This window comes from Nuphar pumila, chromosome 2 (assembly GCF_984573655.1).
Source record: "Nuphar pumila chromosome 2, dmNupPumi1.hap1.1, whole genome shotgun sequence".
NCBI lineage: Eukaryota > Viridiplantae > Streptophyta > Magnoliopsida > Nymphaeales > Nymphaeaceae > Nuphar > Nuphar pumila.
The window spans coordinates 57,110,049-57,129,955 of record NC_143250.1 but is presented as its reverse complement, the minus strand read 5'-3'; the positions used below and the strand labels follow the sequence as shown (position 1 = coordinate 57,129,955).

Genomic DNA, 19,907 nt, shown 5'->3' with positions numbered 1-19,907 from the left:
AATCAACAATAATTTCCACTTTCAATTTAATCCAATCTGTCAATCGCTCTTGCCGGAATTTAGATAATAATGAATAGTGATTTTCACTGATTTTCAGTAATGAACAGTGGAATGCCAACGATTTCCAGCAACATTCAGTGAAAGCACAATCCATATCTTATGGACTTCACTGTAACACAGTAAACATACAGTGTTCACCAGATATCAAGTGTTCATTAACAATCAATGAAAGTATTCAGAAATTAATATCAATTAACAAGAATTACTGATCATTTTTTAATCTAAAACTCGATGGAATTTTCAATTCGTAATAGAAATCCTCCACCAGAAACAACAAGCGTGTAGAAATCTTCACGCTGATTGTGAAATTTCTGGCTGACACAAGGGATTCCGATCAGCTATCCACTGCAAATCTAAAGCTCTAATCGGTACCAGAATTCTTGATGTCCAAATGATCTAGATCGTCAAAGCAACATAATCACAAATCTGTATCCAAAACAAGATTAAAAATCGATCCAGATGATCGATCCAATATTTGAAGAATTGTATTGGAATCTGATGACAGATTTTTAAATCAAAGGAACGATGGATTTCATAATGTAAACTGGAATTTAGAATTAATATTCATCTAACTAAAGCATCAATTTCAGAATTGAAGATCGGGAAAAAAAATTCAGAAACAACAATCGAAGATCAATTTTTTCTTTCCGTTTTTCTTTACACATAAACACAACCTGAATTTCACAGAAGAAGACAACCTGAATTCATTAACCAGAAGAAGACGATAAATGTGGAAAAAGAAAAAGAAGAAGAAGAAGAAGAAGAAGATGAAGATCAGAAGACTTACCATACCTTAGAGGGGTTAGGAAAGAATGGCCTCCACCGTGCGCCAGTCGCCGGACTGAAGATCCACCACCACCACCGGCTGGATATTGAACAGAGAAAGAGGAAGAAGAGGAAGAATGAGGTAAGAAACCACCGGCGATGGTGGAAAAGGTGAGAAGAGAGGGAAGAGAGGGAAAGAGGAGAAAAGGAAAAAGGTTTCAGGCATACAGGGGAGACCCTCTTTTTTTCAATTTTTTGGTTTTTAACAGCAAGCAAACCGGTTTGAATCGGTTTGTTACTATTTGTTTTTCAGTTTCTTTTTAAGTTTTTAAAGAAAGCAAACCGGTTTGAACCGGTTTGTTTTATTTTCAGTTTTTCAAAAAAAAAAAATCACAAATCGTGTAAACCGGTTTGTCAGAAACTTTTCAAAAGTTAAAAAAAACTTTGAAAACAAAACTGATTTATTTACAAAGAAACTCATTTGAAAAAAATTAAAACTACTCTAACTATTTATATTTATATTTAATTTTTTCTTCTTTTCTAAAAAAAACAAACAACTAAAATGATTTTATTAACAATATAAAACTATTTTTCTCCATTTTTTTATTTTTTATTTTTATTTTTATTTTTATTGAAAACTAAAACTAAACTATTATGTTAATATCAAACATTAAAATATGTACTAAAATATACAAATAAAGCTATTTTTCATACATTTTCTGTTTTAAAATCATTTTAGCTCATTTAACGAAAACTAGCATAAACTTGGGTTTTTAAAACATTTTTTCATAAAATCATGCATATTTTAATGTTAATTCAGCTTGAAATATATGCATGATCAGTGGAAATATGGAAAATAAAAGGAAATGACTATAACCTATTCAATCATATCCTGCACAAATAAGTATGCACATACAACATTCCCTAAAAGCTGACTCTAGATGCACAAGTTTTGAAATAGCTGTAGGACCTTAATCCTAACTCTAAGGTTCATATCATCTGTGTCCAATCATGCTATGCCTATATACTCGAGCCGAGACTCGATGTACGTGGCATAAAATCAATTTCTCCGGTTCTAGGTTCAAGTTTCCCAACATCCTTGAGCACCTGCCGATATACGTTGGACTATGGCCCTTGGTACGTGGCAGGGGGGTTTTCACCCAAATAGGTGGCCCAGTTGTGAGGCTTTGTCTCGAACTATGGTTCTGGAAGAAAGCCTAGCAATGTGAAGACCGGGTAAAAGTAGGTGGGGTGGTTTTTAAAAATATGAGCACATGCAAGCAAATCAGAAGGCTCTAAAACCTAAAGAAGTAGAATTTTTTGAAAAATTTGAAGAAGCAAACATTGTTTTCAATCAAACCTAGATTGAGGAGGGTTGTATTAGACCTAAGTCTATGTGAGCATAAAAATTTCTTCCTCAATATGGTCCTACCAACCAATACTTAGTCTATATGCAATTCATGTCAGCTGGGTTTGAGTCTAGGCTCCTAGGTTCACATGATATCATGAAATAAAAGCTGACATTCCATGGAACAGGATTTTGACAATTTGAACTAAGTTAATCACACAATTGATCAGGCAAAGACAGGCCCATCACGGTCGCCAAACCTGTTATCATCGCAAAATTTTTACTTTTGCGAGTCAAACTGACCTTTGAAAAAGATTTTGAAAATAACTCGCCTCTGTTTTAAAATGCGGGATAATTCCAAAGAATGGGACTCGCCTGTCGGTACAAGGTTCAACCGTTCCTGGCGCCTTTACCAGGGGTAATTGAACCAAGGATCAATTGTATGCTTAACTTTGCTCAACTTGTCTAAACCATGTTCTATTTCCTAAATGCACAAAGAATCAGGCATGTGCTATGAATTTCTGAAAATGCATATTTGAAAACATGATTTTTGCTTTGAGATTTGAAAATATTTGGAGATTCTTGGAAAATATAACACTTGGAAAATCGTGAATCATGGTTGAGATATTGTATCTGAGAAAGTGAAAATCGATTTCTGAAGAATCTAGAGGTTTTGTGAAAATCGATTTTGAGAAATGTGAAATAACTTTGTAAAACTTGATTTTTTTGAATTCAAACTTTGAAATTGAAAATATAATTAGAAAATCGAATTTGGAACTTGGGAAATGCTTGAAATATCATTGGAAAATCAATGTTTTGAGAAAATCGATTTTTGAATAAGACTTAGAAATTTTGAGAAAATCGATTTCTCTGATTTGGAATTTGAACTTGCAAATGAATGAAATGAATGAATATGGACATGAAAGACTTGATTTTGATGAATTGAAAAAATCCTTTTTGTATTTTTGAGAAATGCAGTGCATTTTGAAGTTAGCCTAAGAGTGTAGGTTGAATGTGGCTAATACGAAGATTACAAATCTAGGTATCATTTGTATTCTGACTATGGCCATAAATACAAATTCCACCAAGTTTGTCAACTCCATTAGAGCTAGTGCACGTGCCATTCGTGTAGACCATAGTGAATTTATAAAGAATGTGCATGAGTTGGACATACATTGCAGTTATATATCAAAGTTTAAAACTATGTGCAATGCAAATCCTAACCTAAGAAGGAAATATAAATTCTTCTTCCAAAGTTTACATTTAATTTACATCACTAATTGAATTTAAATACAAGAATTTAAAATAAAGTAAAGTCTTCAATGTTCCTGCAAAACTAGAAAAACTGGTTAATGAAAATATGTTGGCTTTTCTAGATTTATCTAGTAATATTTGAAAATTCCAGGATTTTGCTAGACATAAGCCTTTTCCATGATTCCCTGATATAAACTTAATGAAATATGAAATAAAATTGAATAAATAATGGAAATAAGATTTGAAAATTCGAAATTGGGGTCAAAATGACCAAAATACCCCTAATAGCAAGACTATGGCCTTGAAATCAGGGTTTTCAGAAAGATATTTTGTAAAATGCAACTTTTGAAATACAAATAAGGATAATTTAACTCAAATATGATATTACATGATCAAAAATATGAAAATTAGGGTTTAGAATTTTGAAATTGAGGTCAAATGATGAAAATGCCCCTGATAGCAAGACTATGGCCTTGAAATAAGGGTTTTCTGAAATAGATTTTGGTAAAAACTTGGGATTTCTGATTGAAATAACCATAAAATCAAACATGAAACACCCTAACATGATTCTAAACATGAACAAACCCTAAAAACACACACTTATGCACGAAAATCAAGAAATATCACAAAAATTGTGATTTTGGCAGTGTTTCAGGATCCTACGGGTGCCCTGTTTTGCAATTTGATTAATTCAGGCATCAAATAGATTCCAAAATTCATACAAATTGGTACTTGCACTTGTTATGACCCTAAAATCAGATTGAAATAATAAAAAAAAAATTGAGATTATTTTAATCCAAAAATTGTATTAAAACCCTAAAATATGCTATTTTTAACCTAGGTCACAAACTAGTTTCAGAGTTAGACCCTAATCAGGGGTCAATCCACCATGAAATTTCTGAATTTTCACAGAGGAAAACTAGACATAAAAATAGAGGTTTTCCTTTTTACAGATTGGAAAAATCGTCTCCGGTTAGGGAGAAACCCTTCCGGCAATCTGAACCAAAATATAACAAATCTAACAGGGGTTAAAACAGATACTTCGGGTTGAAAATACACAAATAAATAGTAAACTTAATCAAAATTTCCTGAAATTTTATAAGTAAACAAAATACAGAAAAATAATGAACCTCTTGTTTTACAGATCCTAAATCAGATCTGCGGTCTGAGATCTATGATCAACACAAGTCAGATTAGGGTTTTGGTAAACCCTAACGAGTTTTAAATTTAAAATCTGACTCTATGTCAGAGGCAAAATAATAAACATAGGCCCAAAATTACCAAAATTTCACAGTAAATAGATCATCTCAACACGAATCCATAGCACTTTACGGATCTCAAATCGGATATAGGATGAGAAAAATATCATAACATCAAGTTACCATTTTGATTTTAACAATGATTTTAAAGCATGAAAATCCCGATTTGATGTATGATTTTTCTGACAGGGTTACCGAATCCCAAAACCTATGATTTTTTTACAGTAGTTCATTCACACATCCATGTATCACATATAAAAAAATCAGAAATTAACAGTGAATATTTCAATCCGAAACAGCATGCTTTTTTCTGTTCTAAACTAAAAACACACAGAAATTTGATAAAACCTTATAAATCATGCTTTAACTAATGAAAATAATAATAAAAAATACCAAACAGCAAAACAAAATTAATTTCTATGACAAAACACATGTAATAAACATAAATAAGTAAAAAAAATAAATAAACACAGGAAATCCATGGCTGGAATTTGATTTTACCTTAAAAAGCATGGATTTTACCCATTTAACGGGTAAATCACATGTTTTAATGGTAATGAACATGAAAAACCACACTATAATCGATTCTAATAGATTAGAATCCCTAGAAAAACATCAAAACAGAGTTAGATCATCTTCTTGAACCTCTCTTGAGGTTCTTGGACTTGAATCCATGGTTTAATCCATAGAATAGATGGAGCCAATGGTTAAAATTGATTTAAAACCATTAAAAACATTAAATAAACTAAAGAAATTAGAAGAAATAATTACCTTGGAGTTGCAGCAATGGAGGAAGGGATGGAGAGGAGAGAGAAGCTCCAAGAATTGCCAAAGCGGTAGCTTAGAAAATCATCCCCCCTATAGCCTCTATTTATAGTAATTTTTTAGGTTTTAAAAATCACACTTTTAAAAATTTTGGACTCTTCTAAGGGGGGGCGATTTTGGGGTGGAGTTACCTATCTACCCCTAGTCTAAATTATCCTAATTAATTCCTAATTAACCCCTAGCTAATCCTAAAAAGCCCCCAAATGTGGTGCCACTTGGCATTTTCTCACATTGGGTTTTTAAAGTTTTAACTAAAACTTTTAAAAACAATAATTTAAAAACCAAACTTTAAAAATGAGTTTTCAAAAAGAGATTTTGACTCTTCTAAACTTCTAAAACTAACCAAGACACTGACTAAGCCTAAACTAACCCTGACTTTCTCAAATGTGGTGATGATGCATGAAATGCACATCATGTAAACAAGTTTTTCATGCATTTTGTATCAAGTTTAAGGTTTTAAACCCATGTTTAGATGTGTTTTGATAGTAAGGGGCTATGGTTCGAATTTCAGAAAAATCGGAGTTAAAATGAGAGAGTTATGGCTATTTTAGTGTTTGGGCACGGATTTTGAGATGGATCAGATCCATATCCGACCCATTTAGGTTAAGTGGACCTTGGATCAACTCTTAGAAAGCCCAAAACCCAACCCACACGCCTATCCATATCCATTTCAAAAAGCTTTTCTGAAAACCCCCCAGAAAGAGTCGCCTAGAAAATATATTTTTTTTAACAGTGTTTTTGCAAATTCCAAAAAGTATAAATATACTTTTTAGAGAAGCCCTAGGCATCTTTGGCTGTGTTTGGACGCCCCTTGCAGTGAATCTACTCCAGCAACTCCTTTCTCTCCATCTCTCCCACGTGTTGGCCATTGAAGACCGATCTATGCTTGATTTTCAAGCATATTTTCAAGCTTTCTATGGTTTCTTTTCATTTCTTTCTTGTTCCTTGCTGTCTTTTCACCACTTTTCTGTATTTTTGCAGGTGTAGCAGAGGTGGAGACCATTAACCTTGGGCGGGAGTGCGCAACACACCACCAAGGTGAGCCGGCCCTACCTCCATCCGGCTTTCTACACCCTCCGATCGAGAATCGGCTCACATTCCATCGTCGGTGGATCTCCAACGTGTAGCAGCTGCAAATGTGCCATTTTTGGTTAAAGTACAGCATTCTCGAACTGCGTAGGACGTCCATCTCCAGCCACGGTCCGCTCTTCTTCATCCCCCCGGTCGTCGGATCTTCCAAAAGGTAGGTCTTCTTCTTCCTTCTCTTCTAGATAAAACCGAATTGGGTGTTGGTTTTCTTTTCTTTATTTTCTGAGTGTTTCTTGTTTTCTTTTTGTTTTCAACCTTAGAATAGAGTCCGTGCATAGACCAGCACGTTAGATCTAGGTTTGTTTTATTGTTTACATGCTTGAATATCGATTTTCATCATTTTTTAAGAAAAACGTGTAAATCGGCTAGAGTTTTTCTAGCCGATTTGAGTTTTTGTTTTCAACGTGTATCATTGTGAAGTTTTTACAGAAAATCCAATAAAAAATTTCCCTTTTGATTCATTTTAAACGTTTGGTTATGAGTTATGATTGTGTGTTCATTTAAAAAGAAAAATCCAAAAATCGGCTAGACTTATTCTAGCCGATTCTTGATTTTTACAAAAATATTTTTTTCTTCGTTCTGATTTTTTTTATGTCCAGCATGTGTAGTGAGTTGTTTTGCTGATAATCCATTTATAAAAGTTCAGTTTAATTCATTTTGTTCGTGGGTTGTGCTTGTGTCTTGTTTTGATTTTATTTTTTTTGAAAAAAAAAAAAAATCGGCTAGAGATATTCTAGCCGATCTTTGCATTTTTGTTAAAAGGGTGTTTAGAGTGGTAAGTCGTGTTGTTTATTGTGTGTTTAGTATGTTAACAGTAGTATAAATTGGTGTTAGTCATTTCATGGTTTTAGGATTGATTTAATTAATCGTTTTAATCATTTTTCGTTTTTGTGTTTTGAGTCTATAGTAGAAAATTACAAAAATCAAGTTTTTGTTTTCTCTCATGTTTTTAATTCCAGCATAGTGCTGTTCTTGTTAGCCTTTGTGTAATTAGGAGTCCTTTTTATTATTTTCCAATTTAGTTTTATCAAAATATTGGTTATTTAGTTTTATTGCTTTTTGTTAATTTATATTTTATTTTTTTTATTTTTCGTGTGGATCTTCTTCTTCCCCAAGGTGGGTGGCAGCCATTAGAGCTCCCCTTGAGCTCTTGGTTGATTTTTTTTTGCAAGTCTTAATTGGCATTAATTGAATTTGGAAGGTGTCTAGGTTCAATGTATTAGGGTTTTATCTCATAGCCGTTTTTAGTAGTCATTTAAGTAGGTTTTAGTAATTAGGGTAGCATTTAATTCTAGAAAGTCATGTTTTTCAATTAGGTCTTTTCATTACCTAGGTGAGTTTTAAATTCTTTGGTAGCATAGTCTTAATTTAGAGTTGGCGATTTTGAGAGGGGAGGCCAATTAAGGTAATTGCATTTAAAAAGTTTTTTGGAAAGAGTGGATTCCCCAAAAAATCGTGTGGGAGATTTAAGGAGGATTTAAATTTTGGATGTGCATTAAAGTAGGAGTTACTCTTTGATCTTGGAAAGTGTTTTTGAAATTAAACTAAAATTCCAAATTAAGTTCCACGATTTTTCAGAAAAGGAATAAATACTCTTTACTCTAGTTGGGAAAGCAAAAATCGTGGGATTTTCTTCTAAGTTGGACTTTTCATTTTCCAAAGTGAGAGTTTGAATACAATTAAGGAGAGTAACTCCCTCATTAAGTGGGACGGTTTTTGGAGAATCCAATTTATTTCAAAGTTTGAACAATTACCATTATTACTTTATTTTTCCAACCTTCCCCATTAAAATCGTGAACTTTGGATTAATTGTAGATTAATTAATGGGTTGCTACTTTAATTGACCCAAGTTAAGTGAGTCAAACCCTAGTCTAAACTCATTTGAGTCTAGTCAAAACCACACCTAGGTCGAGTCAACCTTAGTCCACCTATTGAACCTACCCTAACCGAGTTAACCTAGTTGACTTAGTTAGGTGTGCTTTGTGTCCAAGTCAACTGGAACCCTAGCCCAAGTCAAGCATAACTCGAGCCTAGTCAAAGACCTAGTCCTAACTCGAGTCAACCCTTAGTTTAAACCAAGTCAAGACAACCGAGCTTACCTTACCCCATTCGAGCCTAGTCAAACCTAAGTTGAGTCAAGCTTAGTTGAACCTAAGTCAACTCGAACCTAGTTGACTAAGTCAACCCTAAACCGAGTTCAACCTAGTCTTAATAAGCCCAAGTCCAAGACCTAGACCTAGCCCAAGTCAAAGTCAAAACAAACCCGAGGTCGATTCAACCTTTACCTAAGTCAACCGAACCCAACTAGTTAGGTCAAACCTAAACCAAGTCCATACTAGTCGAGTCGAGTCAAACATAGTTCGAACCTACCTAATCCAAACCGAGTTCTCCCCAAACCAACCCGAACCTATCTAAGTCAAAACCGAGCCTAGTTGAGTCAATAGAGTGAGCCCTAACCCTAACCTTCGTTCTTTAGTGAATTAATTTCATTTAGTATTATTTATTTTGATTTTTATACTAATTAGTTTATTTATCTACTTTAGTTGTAGTGTAGAAGTATGTGTGTGTATATCGTATTTGTTTAGTTTGTGTGAAATGTGCTTTGTGATGATTTGAATGATAGTTAGATATTTGTTAACTTAGTAGGCATATTGCATTTTATTGATTAGCATAGTTGCATTTGCATTGTTATTTAACGTAGTTCTAGTCATACTTTGCTTATCGTGTTTTGCTCGTCGTATATTTAGCATATTCGTAATAGTCATCTGCATATACACTGTTATACAGTGTCATTTAGATTGCATTAGGTTTGATTTGTCTTTTAGAGTGTTAAAATAGATTCTTAAAGTGAATAGTGCACTCAAATAAAAACCAGATTTTTGCCCTGTCACATTAGCATTATTTTCTATGCAAAAACTCTGTGTTTTACAAAATTTTTTTCTTCTATTCACTTTATTGACGTGTTATTTAACTGCAGACTAAATTTCAGCTCATTCGGAGTTGATTTGGTCTGATTTTTAAGCGTTTTGCGAAAACCGCTTTTTCTGGATTTCAAATTACAGGACTTGCGATATCCTGATTTTTCCCAGATTTGAAACACTTATATCTGGAGTTCCAGATACTGTTTTTCAATTATGTAAAAACTGTCAGTTTGTTTAATCTGTCAGTTGCAGAACAGAACAAATTTTAGGAAAATCGGACCGCGTTTGCCATGTCAAACAGTGGTTTTCCGATAACCTGTCAGAATGCTATTTTACACTAGTTAGGGGCAGTTTCGTAATTTTCTTAGTTTCGGCAATTTAGACTTGTTTTCAGTAGTTTCTGCATTTTAGGAGTTGTATAATCATCATTCAGCATTAGTAGAATTAATTTGGTTAATTTTAGAATTAATTTAGTATTTTATTTAATTTTTGTTTGATAAATAGCATTTGTTTTATTATTTTCGTAAAAGTAGAATTAGTTTTAGTTATTGTTTGCATTATTAGAATAGAATACTAACTTTGTATTTTTCTGCATTTTTAGGTTGAAAAACATATTAGTTTCCAGGGTTATTGTCTAAGTGAGAAGATTCTCTAATTGGCGAAAAGACGGAAATACCCTTGGTGTGGAGCAGAAGACTGAGTGCTTATTTACTTTTCTTTTAGTGATTATTTGTAATTGTATTAACTTTATAATTGTAGATTGACATTTGTCATTAATAAATTAAATTTTCTAGAAATATTGTGTTTAATTCCTGTTCCCTGAGGATTCGACCCGTACTTACCACTTTGTGGAAAGTCGGTTTTTATATTTTTTGTTGACGATTTTCCAAAGTTTTATTGAAAATAATGGTTTTAAAAAGAGCATTTCAAAATATCAACCAAGTTTTGGCGCCGTTGCCGGGGAACGGCGAATTAATTACTTTATTTCTTAGAGTTTGATTTATTAATTTGTTTAGTTAGCTAATTAGTTGTTTTATTTTTAGTTAGTAGGATTAGTAAGTGAATATAGGATTAACATAGTTAGTAAATATAGGATTCACGTTCTGTTCTTTCTAGAATTCACTTGAAATTCATTCTGCAAGGAGCGATTAGACAGGTGGGTTTTAGAAAAACTTAGTTTGTGATTTCCTGTATTTATCTTTTCAGTACTTTAGAGTAGTTTAATTTGTTATTTCATTTACTTAGTTAGATCATTCTGACATAATTAGTTTAGCATATTTGTTTAGTAGTTGTTTATTTTGTGTTATTGTCATTTTAATACCTGTGTTAGTTAATTTTTTTTTTAGATTTAGGTCGTTTGCTTACATCTGGTCTTAGTACCAGTGTATGCAGGGTCGACGAGGTCTAGGAACCCCATTACACCCATTTGTTGACAACCCAGAGAGAATTTTACATTCTCATCGAAGTTCGACAACAATGGCTGACATGGATCCTCCACCTCCACCCCCAGTTCTTTCACGCCCTCTGCGGGAATACTTCATTCCCACAGACTGTGTTCAGGCATCCTGCATTCGGAGACCCGATGTAGGAGCGCCGCATTATGAGATTAAGGCCAGCATTATTTAGTTGCTTCCATCCTTTTATGGCCTTAGTCATGAGGATCCCTACCGACATTTAGATGAATTCCTCGAAATCTGTTCTACTGTTAAGATACAGAATTTTGATGATGATGCTTTAAGGTTGACTCTATTCCCCTTTTCATTGAAGGACAAAGCCAAGTATTGGCTAAAGTCCTTAGATTCTGTAGAAATAGAGTCATGGGATCAATTGCAACAGGAGTTTCTTCGGAAATATTTTCCCATTGGTCGTACGAACCAATATCGTAGAGCCATCACTAGCTTTTCAGAGCTAGATGGTGAGCGCTTTCATGAGACCTGGGAGAGAATGAAGGATCTCCTCAGGAAATGTCCCCATCATCAAGTGCCAAAATGGCAACTGGTGCAGAGCTTCTATGATGGATTGTCTGACAAGAATCGTCAGATGATCGACTCTTCATGTGGAGGGACACTCATTCTGAAGAGCGAGGACGAAGCATGGAGGCTATTTGATACATTGGCCGAGAATTCACTCCACCATGCTTCGAGCTCTCATTCTGATAGAGCCACACCCAGCATTCAGAAGAAAGCTGGTGTTCTTGAGATTGGTCCATCTACTGCACTACAGTGCAAGGTAGACATGATTGCTCAGAAGCTGGACCAGCTTCTCTCAGGACCATCCACTACGCAGCAAGTGTGTACTCTTTGTGCTAGTCCGGCACATGAGATCACTGAGTGCCCTTCGGCAGCTCAGTACCCTGAATTTGTTCAAGAACAAGTTCAGGCAGCTCAGGGTTACGTCAGACCGCCGAATAATCCGTTTTCATCGACATATAATCCGGGTTGGCGTAACCATCCCAATTTCTCATGGAAGAATCCGCAGTCTTCCATGCAGATGCCTACTTCTTCTCAGCCAGTTCGGCAGCCATCTTTTACTCAGTCATTTCAAAGACCGAACTATTCTCAGTCTTCTTCTTCTTCTGTCACTCCCCCGATTCAGCAGGAGTCTGCCCCGAAGACATCTTTTAAGGAGAGACTTCTCCAGGCATTCCAAGAGGTGAAAACCTCTAATCAGAACGCCTTTGAGAAGTGTAGCCAGATTTTAAGCTCGCATACGCAGTCCATTGCGAAGTTAGAGTCGCAAATGGGACAGTTAGCTGAGGCTATTAGTAGGAGACCCGAGGGTACATTGCCGAGTCAGGCTGTCATGAACCCGAAGGGTAAGGACCAGATGACTGGAGGCCTATTTCATACCGAGACACAGCAGCAGGCTAAATCAGTTATGGCCTTGAGGAGTGGACTTGAGTATCACGTCGAGAGCAGAGAGCGAGAGAGTAGAGAGAGGATAGAGGAGCCAGAGACCATTGTTTCACCTACGTTGGCTCAGCCATCATCCCCATCCCCATCATCATCTTCATCATCATCTTTATCTTCATCCTCAGAAAAGAAGAAGGATAGGAGTGAGCCTTCTCACAAAGAGGAGGAGCCAGCAGAGTATATTCCCCCACCACCCTATCCCAAAGCATTAGAGTCTCCTGGTTATAGAGGGAAACAAGGTGCGAAGATCCAGGACATGCTTGACATCTTCAAGCATGTGCAGATCAACCTACCTTTGCTCGATGCGATTCAGCAGGTGCCGGCTTATGCCAAATTCCTGAAGGAACTATGTACGCAGAAGCGTAAATCTAGAGAGAGAGTTCCTAACAGGGTCCATTTGACCGAGCAGGTGAGTTCAGTACTTCAGCATCAAACACCACCAAAGCTCAAGGACCCTAGAGCCCCTATCATTGCGTGTACTATAGGGAACATCCGGATAGAACGCGCATTGCTCGATCTTGGAGCAAGCGTGAACATTCTGCCTGGATATTTCTTTGATTCTTTTGGGTTAGGAGAGATGAGATCGACTCCGATTACACTGCAGCTGGCAGATCGTTCCGTCAAGGTACCGAGAGGTGTCTTGGAGGACGTGCTAGTTAAGGTGGATGACTTTTATTTTCCAGTCGATTTCATTATTCTTGATATGGAAGGAGTGGATAGCCAGCACCAGACTCCGATTATTTTAGGTAGACCATTCTTGGCAACTGCCAATGCGTGTATCAACTGCAGAATTGGAGCCATGGATCTCTCATTCGGCAATCGAAAGGTCAAGCTGAATATTTTCAATGTCGCGATGGGACCAGCAGGAGACATGAACTGCTTTCATGTAGACATTGCACAGGAGTTAGTGGAGGAGCAGCCTGAGTTGTACCTTACTGAGGATTCTTTAGATTTGTACCATATAGAGAAGAATAGCGGTGTAGATAGTGTAGATGTGTCTAGAGTGTCGTCTGAGAGACTACCTTGGGGAGCTGTCAGGGAGCCTCTTCCACCACTTGCAGAGATCCCCGCCAAATCATCGATCGAGTCGCCTCCGAAACTTGAGCTGAAACCCTTACCGGATTCACTCAAGTATGCATACCTCGGAGATGAGGAGACTCTGCCTGTGATCATCTCGTCCTTGCTCACTGAGGAGCAGGAACAGAAATTGTTGATTATTCTTCGAGAGCACAAGGCAGCGATTGGCTGGGGAGTTGCTGATCTGAAGGGGATTGATCCTTCATTCTGCATGCATAGGATCCATTGTGATGAGGAAGTCAAGCCATTTAGGGATATGCAGAGAAGGCTAAATCCCAACATGAAGGAAGTGGTGAAGAAAGAGGTAGTGAAGTGGTTGGATGCCGGAATCATTTACCCTATTTCTGATAGCCAGTGGGTCAGTCCGATTCAGGTTGTGCCAAAGAAGTCAGGACTCACTGTGGTTGAGAACGAGAAGGGTGAGAGAATTCCGATGAGGACAACTACAGGATGGCGAGTCTGCATCGATTATAGGAAGCTGAATGTGGCAACTAGGAAAGATCATTTCCCATTGCCATTCATTGATCAGATCTTAGAGAGACTCGCAGGGCAGAGCTACTACTGCTTTCTAGATGGATATTCAGGATATAATCAGGAAGTTGTCCATCCTGATGACCAGGAGAAGACCACGTTTACATGTCCTTATGGCACCTTCGCATTTAGACGTATGCCGTTTGGGCTCTGTAATGCCCCGGCTACTTTTCAGAGGTGCATGCTTGCTATCTTCTCAAACATGATTGATGATGTGATGGAAGTTTTTATGGACGACTTTTCAGTGTATGGCTCTTCTTTTGAAGATTGCCTCCAAAAACTTACTCGAGTACTGAGTAGGTGTGCGGAGACCAATCTCGTCCTAAGTTGGGAAAAGAGCCATTTTATGGTGCAGGAGGGGATTGTGCTAGGACATATTGTGTCCAAGCGTGGTATTGAGGTTGACAGAGCGAAGGTGGAATCCATTTCCCGTTTGACTCCACCCACCTCTGTGAGGCAGATTCGATCATTTTTAGGGCATGCGGGTTTTTACAGGCGGTTCATAAAAGATTTCAGCAAAATCTCTCGACCGCTCTGCACTTTATTGGAGAAAGACCAGCCCTTTGTTTTCGGTGAAGATTGTATGAAGGCCTTTGAGATTCTCAAAGAGGCCTTGATTACTGCACCTATATTGAGACCTCCAGATTGGACTCTCCCATTTGAGATTATGTGCGATGCATCTGATTACGCTATGGGGGCCATTTTAGGACAACACATTGATAGGAAGCCCTATGTGATCTACTATGCGAGTAGAACTCTGTCTGATGCTCAGATGAATTATACTACGACAGAGAAGGAGCTACTTGCGGTAGTTTTTGCATTGGATAAATTCAGGTCCTATTTACTCGGTTCAAAGGTGGTTGTCTATTCTGACCATTCTGCATTGAAATATTTGTTGAATAAGAAAGACACCAAACCGAGATTAATTCGTTGGGTTCTTCTACTACAGGAGTTTGATCTCGAGATTCGAGATAAGAAGGGAAGCGAGAATGTAGTAGCAGACCATCTTTCCAGACTGATCGTGGAGACCACGCAGGATCAGAGGCCGATCAGTGATTCTTTCCCCGACGAGCAGATCATGTCAGTCAGTACATCGCAGTTACCCTGGTTTGCAGATATTGTGAACTATTTGGTTTCGAGGCAGATACCTGAGCATTGGAACAAGAATAAGCGTGAGAGATTCCTATCTCAGGTGAGACACTATTGTTGGGATGAACCAGAGTTGTTCAAATACTGTGCAGACCAGATCATTAGGAGATGTGTTCCGGAGGAGGAGTACCAGTCCATTCTGAATTTTTCCCATTCTTTAGCTTGTGGAGGGCATTTTAGTAGTAGGAAGACGGCTGCAAAGGTTTTGCAGTCAGGATTTTATTGGCCCACACTCCACAGGGATGCTCATGAGTTCTGTAGGCGATGCCTGCGATGCCAGCAGATTGGGAACATGTCCAAGAGGGACATGATGCCCTTGCTTTCGATTTTGATAGTCAAGATTTTTGATGTTTGGGGCATTGATTTTATGGGACCATTTCCGCCTTCCTTCGGAAATTTATATATTCTGGTAGCGGTTGATTATGTGTCCAAGTGGGTCGAGGCTGTGGCAACCAAGATCAACGATCACAGAGTAGTGCTTAAGTTCATTAAGCACAACATTTTCAGTCATTTTGGGGTGCCACGTGCGATGATTAGCGATGGTGGCAAGCATTTTAGGAATATACAGATAGCTTCTCTGTTGAGAAGATATTCTGTCAATCATAGATTCACCACTCCATATCATCCGCAGACTAGTGGACAGGTTGAAGTGTCCAATAGGGAGATTAAGCGAATTTTAGAAAAGACAGTTCATTCGGACCGCAAGGATTGGTCCCAGCGATTAGATGATGCACTTTGGGCATACAGAACTGCATTTAAGACTCCCATTGGCATGTCCCCGTATCGCCTTGTATTCGGGAAAGCATGCCATCTTCCTGTCGAGCTAGAGCATAGAGCGTACTGGGCTATCAAGAAATTGAATTTTGACCTCACCCAGGCTGGCAAAGAGAGAGCACTACAGCTCTCAGAATTAGAGGAACTCAGGAATGATGCATATGAGAATGCCAAATTATACAAAGCTCGCACAAAAGCCTTTCATGATAAGCATATTGTCAGAAAAGTGTTTGAGCCAGATCAGAAAGTGTGGCTATACAATTCTCGTTTACATTTATTCCCAGATAAGTTAAGATCGAGATGGACAGGTCCGTACATTGTGAAAGAAGTATTTCCCCATGGAGCAGTGACATTATTTGATCCTATGACCCAAGGTACATTCAAGGTAAATGGGCAAAGACTGAAGCCCTTCATTTCAGATGCCTTGCAGAATGGTGAGTGTGAGATAGTGCATCTCACGAAGGCATGAGGATTCGACCAGAGGGATGTATCATACGTACATTATTTATTTTTCATTTTAGTGTTTTTCTTTATTTAGTATTTCATTTCACATGTGCTAACTGGTGTTTTGATGTATGCAGGATGGATTTAGCATTTAGTGTATCAGTTACCAGGTGCATGGAAGAGCTTTCAAAGAATTCAAAGAACAGATGAAATTCAACTTCAGAAGCTCAGAGCAAATCAGGTTGTATCTATCCTTTCTCCCATATTTTTGTTAGTGTCTTTTAGTGTGCATTTGCATTACATTTTTATTCATTTTGTATGCCACTAGGGACAGTGTCATTCAAGCATGGGGTGGTGGTTTAGATGCATGCACACAAAAATTTCAATTTTTTTTTGTATGACTGGTAATCTAAGTAGGCATTTGAGAATAAGTTGTAACATATATGATTGTTTTTGGCATAATCTAACAGTTTATAAATTTTTAAGCCCCATAAAATTTTTATTTTCTGAACTGAGTCAAATAGAGTAGTTATTCATGAGAAAATTCAAAGAAAAGATAGTATTTGATTGTTAGAAAATTTTGAATCGCTTTAGTATAAGTATGCACAGTATGTGTTCTGAAAGAAATAAGCAATGGAAAGATGTGTTTGAAAAAATGAGTTTAAAAGAATAGAGCTACGTTTAGTTGTTGATGTCTTCGTGAATCCTAGTAGTGGAACTCAGACACGAGATGAAGTGTTTGAGTATCTTAACGAAAAGGATAACGAAGGAGATCATCTTCTTGTCTAAGTCGATATCTGTGGCCTTTGTAGTTCGAGTAAGTAGAATCTGAAGGGTGTTTTACACCTGGTGCCCCAAAGCCAGCTGGTTTGGGAGCCACCGGTTCGAAAGCTTGTTACATGGACTGCATAGAAAGCCTAAGAGATAGAGACATTGCACATGACGAGAGGTAGACTATACGTAAACTATTAGAATAGAAGGTCTAGTGACTCGAGCAATTAAGTCCGAGGGATACGTTGTATCTAGTGCCCTAAGGTTGGCCAGCCTGGGAGTCACTGACCCAAAGCTCGCTACACGGGTCACGAAAACTGACTATTCGAAATAGTGCTCATATGAGAAGAATGCGCAAGAGATCAAAAGTTGAAAAAAGAGTGAAAATGAAAGAAAAGAATGTGCTGAATGAGAAATTTTTCATGGCTTAGGCATATATGTGTATTACTGTGCAGAAAATATACAAGTGAGAATAAATGAGTAAAACATGAGAATACTTGACTTTTAGAGAAAAATCAGGAACTAGCTATAATATTAGAAAAGTGAAGAAAAAGAATTTTTACTGTGGTGGCATGAGATTTTTAAACTTGTTTTGAGAATGTCAATTACATGAAATATTTGTTCCAACTGCATTCTTAAGAGCCTCATATTTTTGAAAAATCATCCTCGCATTTCATTGATGTTTGTGGGTAGCATCTCTGCAAACCCTCACGAGACCTTACTCGTCCACTAGTGTAAGCTAGGGGTTTAAAGGGCTTGTTGCATACGCTAAATGCAACCATGATTCCTACGAAAGTGAGTTAGTATTATGCATTCATGCTTAGCATTTCTTGTCTTCGTTGCATATCATAATTAGGGTTTGTTAAGGGACTAACAAACATTCAAGCATGGGGGTATTTGATGATGCATGAAATGCACATCATGTAAACAAGTTTTTCATGCATTTTGTATCAAGTTTAAGGTTTTAAACCCATGTTTAGATGTGTTTTGATAGTAAGGGGCTATGGTTCAAATTTCAGAAAAATCGGAGTTAAAATGAGAGAGTTATGGCTATTTCAGTGTTTGGGCACGGATTTTGAGATGGATCGGATCCATATCCGACCCATTTAGGTTAAGTGGACCTTGGATCAACTCTTAGAAAGCCCAAAACCCAACCCACACGCCTATCCATATCCATTTCAAAAAGCTTTTCTGAAACCCCCCCAGAAAGAGGCGCCTAGAAAATATATTTTTTTTAACAGTGTTTTTGCAAATTCCAAAAAGTATAAATATACTTTTTAGAGAAGCCCTAGGCGTCTTTGGCTGTGTTTGGACGCCCCTTGCAGTGAATCTACTCCAGCAACTCCTTCCTCTCCATCTCCCCCACGTGTTGGCCATTGAAGACCGATCTATGCTTGATTTTCAAGCATATTTTCAAGCTTTCTATGCTTTCTTTTCATTTCTTTCTTGTTCCTTGCTGTCTTTTCACCACTTTTCTGTATTTTTTCAGGTGTAGCAGAGGTGGAGACCATTAACCTTGGGCAGGAGTGCGCAACACACCACCAAGGTGAGCCGGCCCTACCTCCATCCGGCTTTCTACACCCTCCGATCGAGAATCGGCTCACATTCCATCGTCGGTGGATCTCCAACGTGTAGCAGCTGCAAAGGTGCCATTTTTGGTGAAAGTACAGCATTCTCGAACTGCGTAGGACGTCCATCTCCAGCCACGGTCCGCTCTTCTTCATCCCCCTGGTCGTCGGATCTTCCAAAAGGTAGGTCTTCTTCTTCCTTCTCTTCTAGATAAAACCGAATTGGGTGTTGGTTTTCTTTTCTTTATTTTCTGAGTGTTTCTTGTTTTCTTTTTGTTTTCAACCTTAGAATAGAGTCCGTGCATAGACCAGCACGTTAGATCTAGGTTTGTTTTATTGTTTACATGCTTGAATATCGATTTTCATCATTTTTTAAGAAAAACGTGTAAATCGGCTAGAGTTTTTCTAGCCGATTTGAGTTTTTGTTTTCAACGTGTATCATTGTGAAGTTTTTACAGAAAATCCAATAAAAAATTTCCCTTTTGATTCATTTTAAACGTTTGGTTATGAGTTATGATTGTGTGTTCATTTAAAAAGAAAAATCCAAAAATCGGCTAGACTTATTCTAGCCGATTCTTGATTTTTACAAAAATATTTTTTTCTTTGTTCTGATTTTTTTTATGTCCAGCATGTGTAGTGAGTTGTTTTGCTGATAATCCATTTATAAAAGTTCAGTTTAATTCATTTTGTTCGTGGGTTGTGCTTGTGTCTTGTTTTGATTTTATTTTTTTTGAAAAAAAAAAAAAAAAATCGGCTAGAGTTATTCTAGCCGATCTTTGCATTTTTGTTAAAAGGGTGTTTAGAGTGGTAAGTCGTGTTGTTTACTGTGTGTTTAGTATGTTAACAGTAGTATAAATTGGTGTTAGCAATTTCATGGTTTTAGGATTGATTTAATTAATCGTTTTAATCATTTTTCGTTTTTCTGTTTTGAGTCTATAGTAGAAAATTACAAAAATCAAGTTTTTGTTTTCTCTCATGTTTTTAATTCCAGCATAGTGCTGTTCTTGTTAGCCTTTGTGTAATTAGGAGTCCTTTTTATTATTTTCCAATTTAGTTTTATCAAAATATTGGTTATTTAGTTTTATTGCTTTTTGTTAATTTATATTTTATTTTTTTTATTTTTCGTGTGGATCTTCTTCTTCCCCAAGGTGGGGCGGCAG

General features: G+C 37.0%; 1 non-coding gene across 1 annotated transcript; it reads right to left on the bottom strand.

Moving 5' to 3' along the window:
- Positions 1 to 11,397: 11,397 nt before the first annotated feature.
- On the bottom strand, positions 11,398 to 11,503 carry LOC149845513 (small nucleolar RNA R71). Its single transcript, XR_016430702.1, has one exon. It is a non-coding gene; the product is annotated as a small nucleolar RNA R71 (small nucleolar RNA).
- Between the last annotated feature and the right edge of the window lie 8,404 nt (positions 11,504 to 19,907).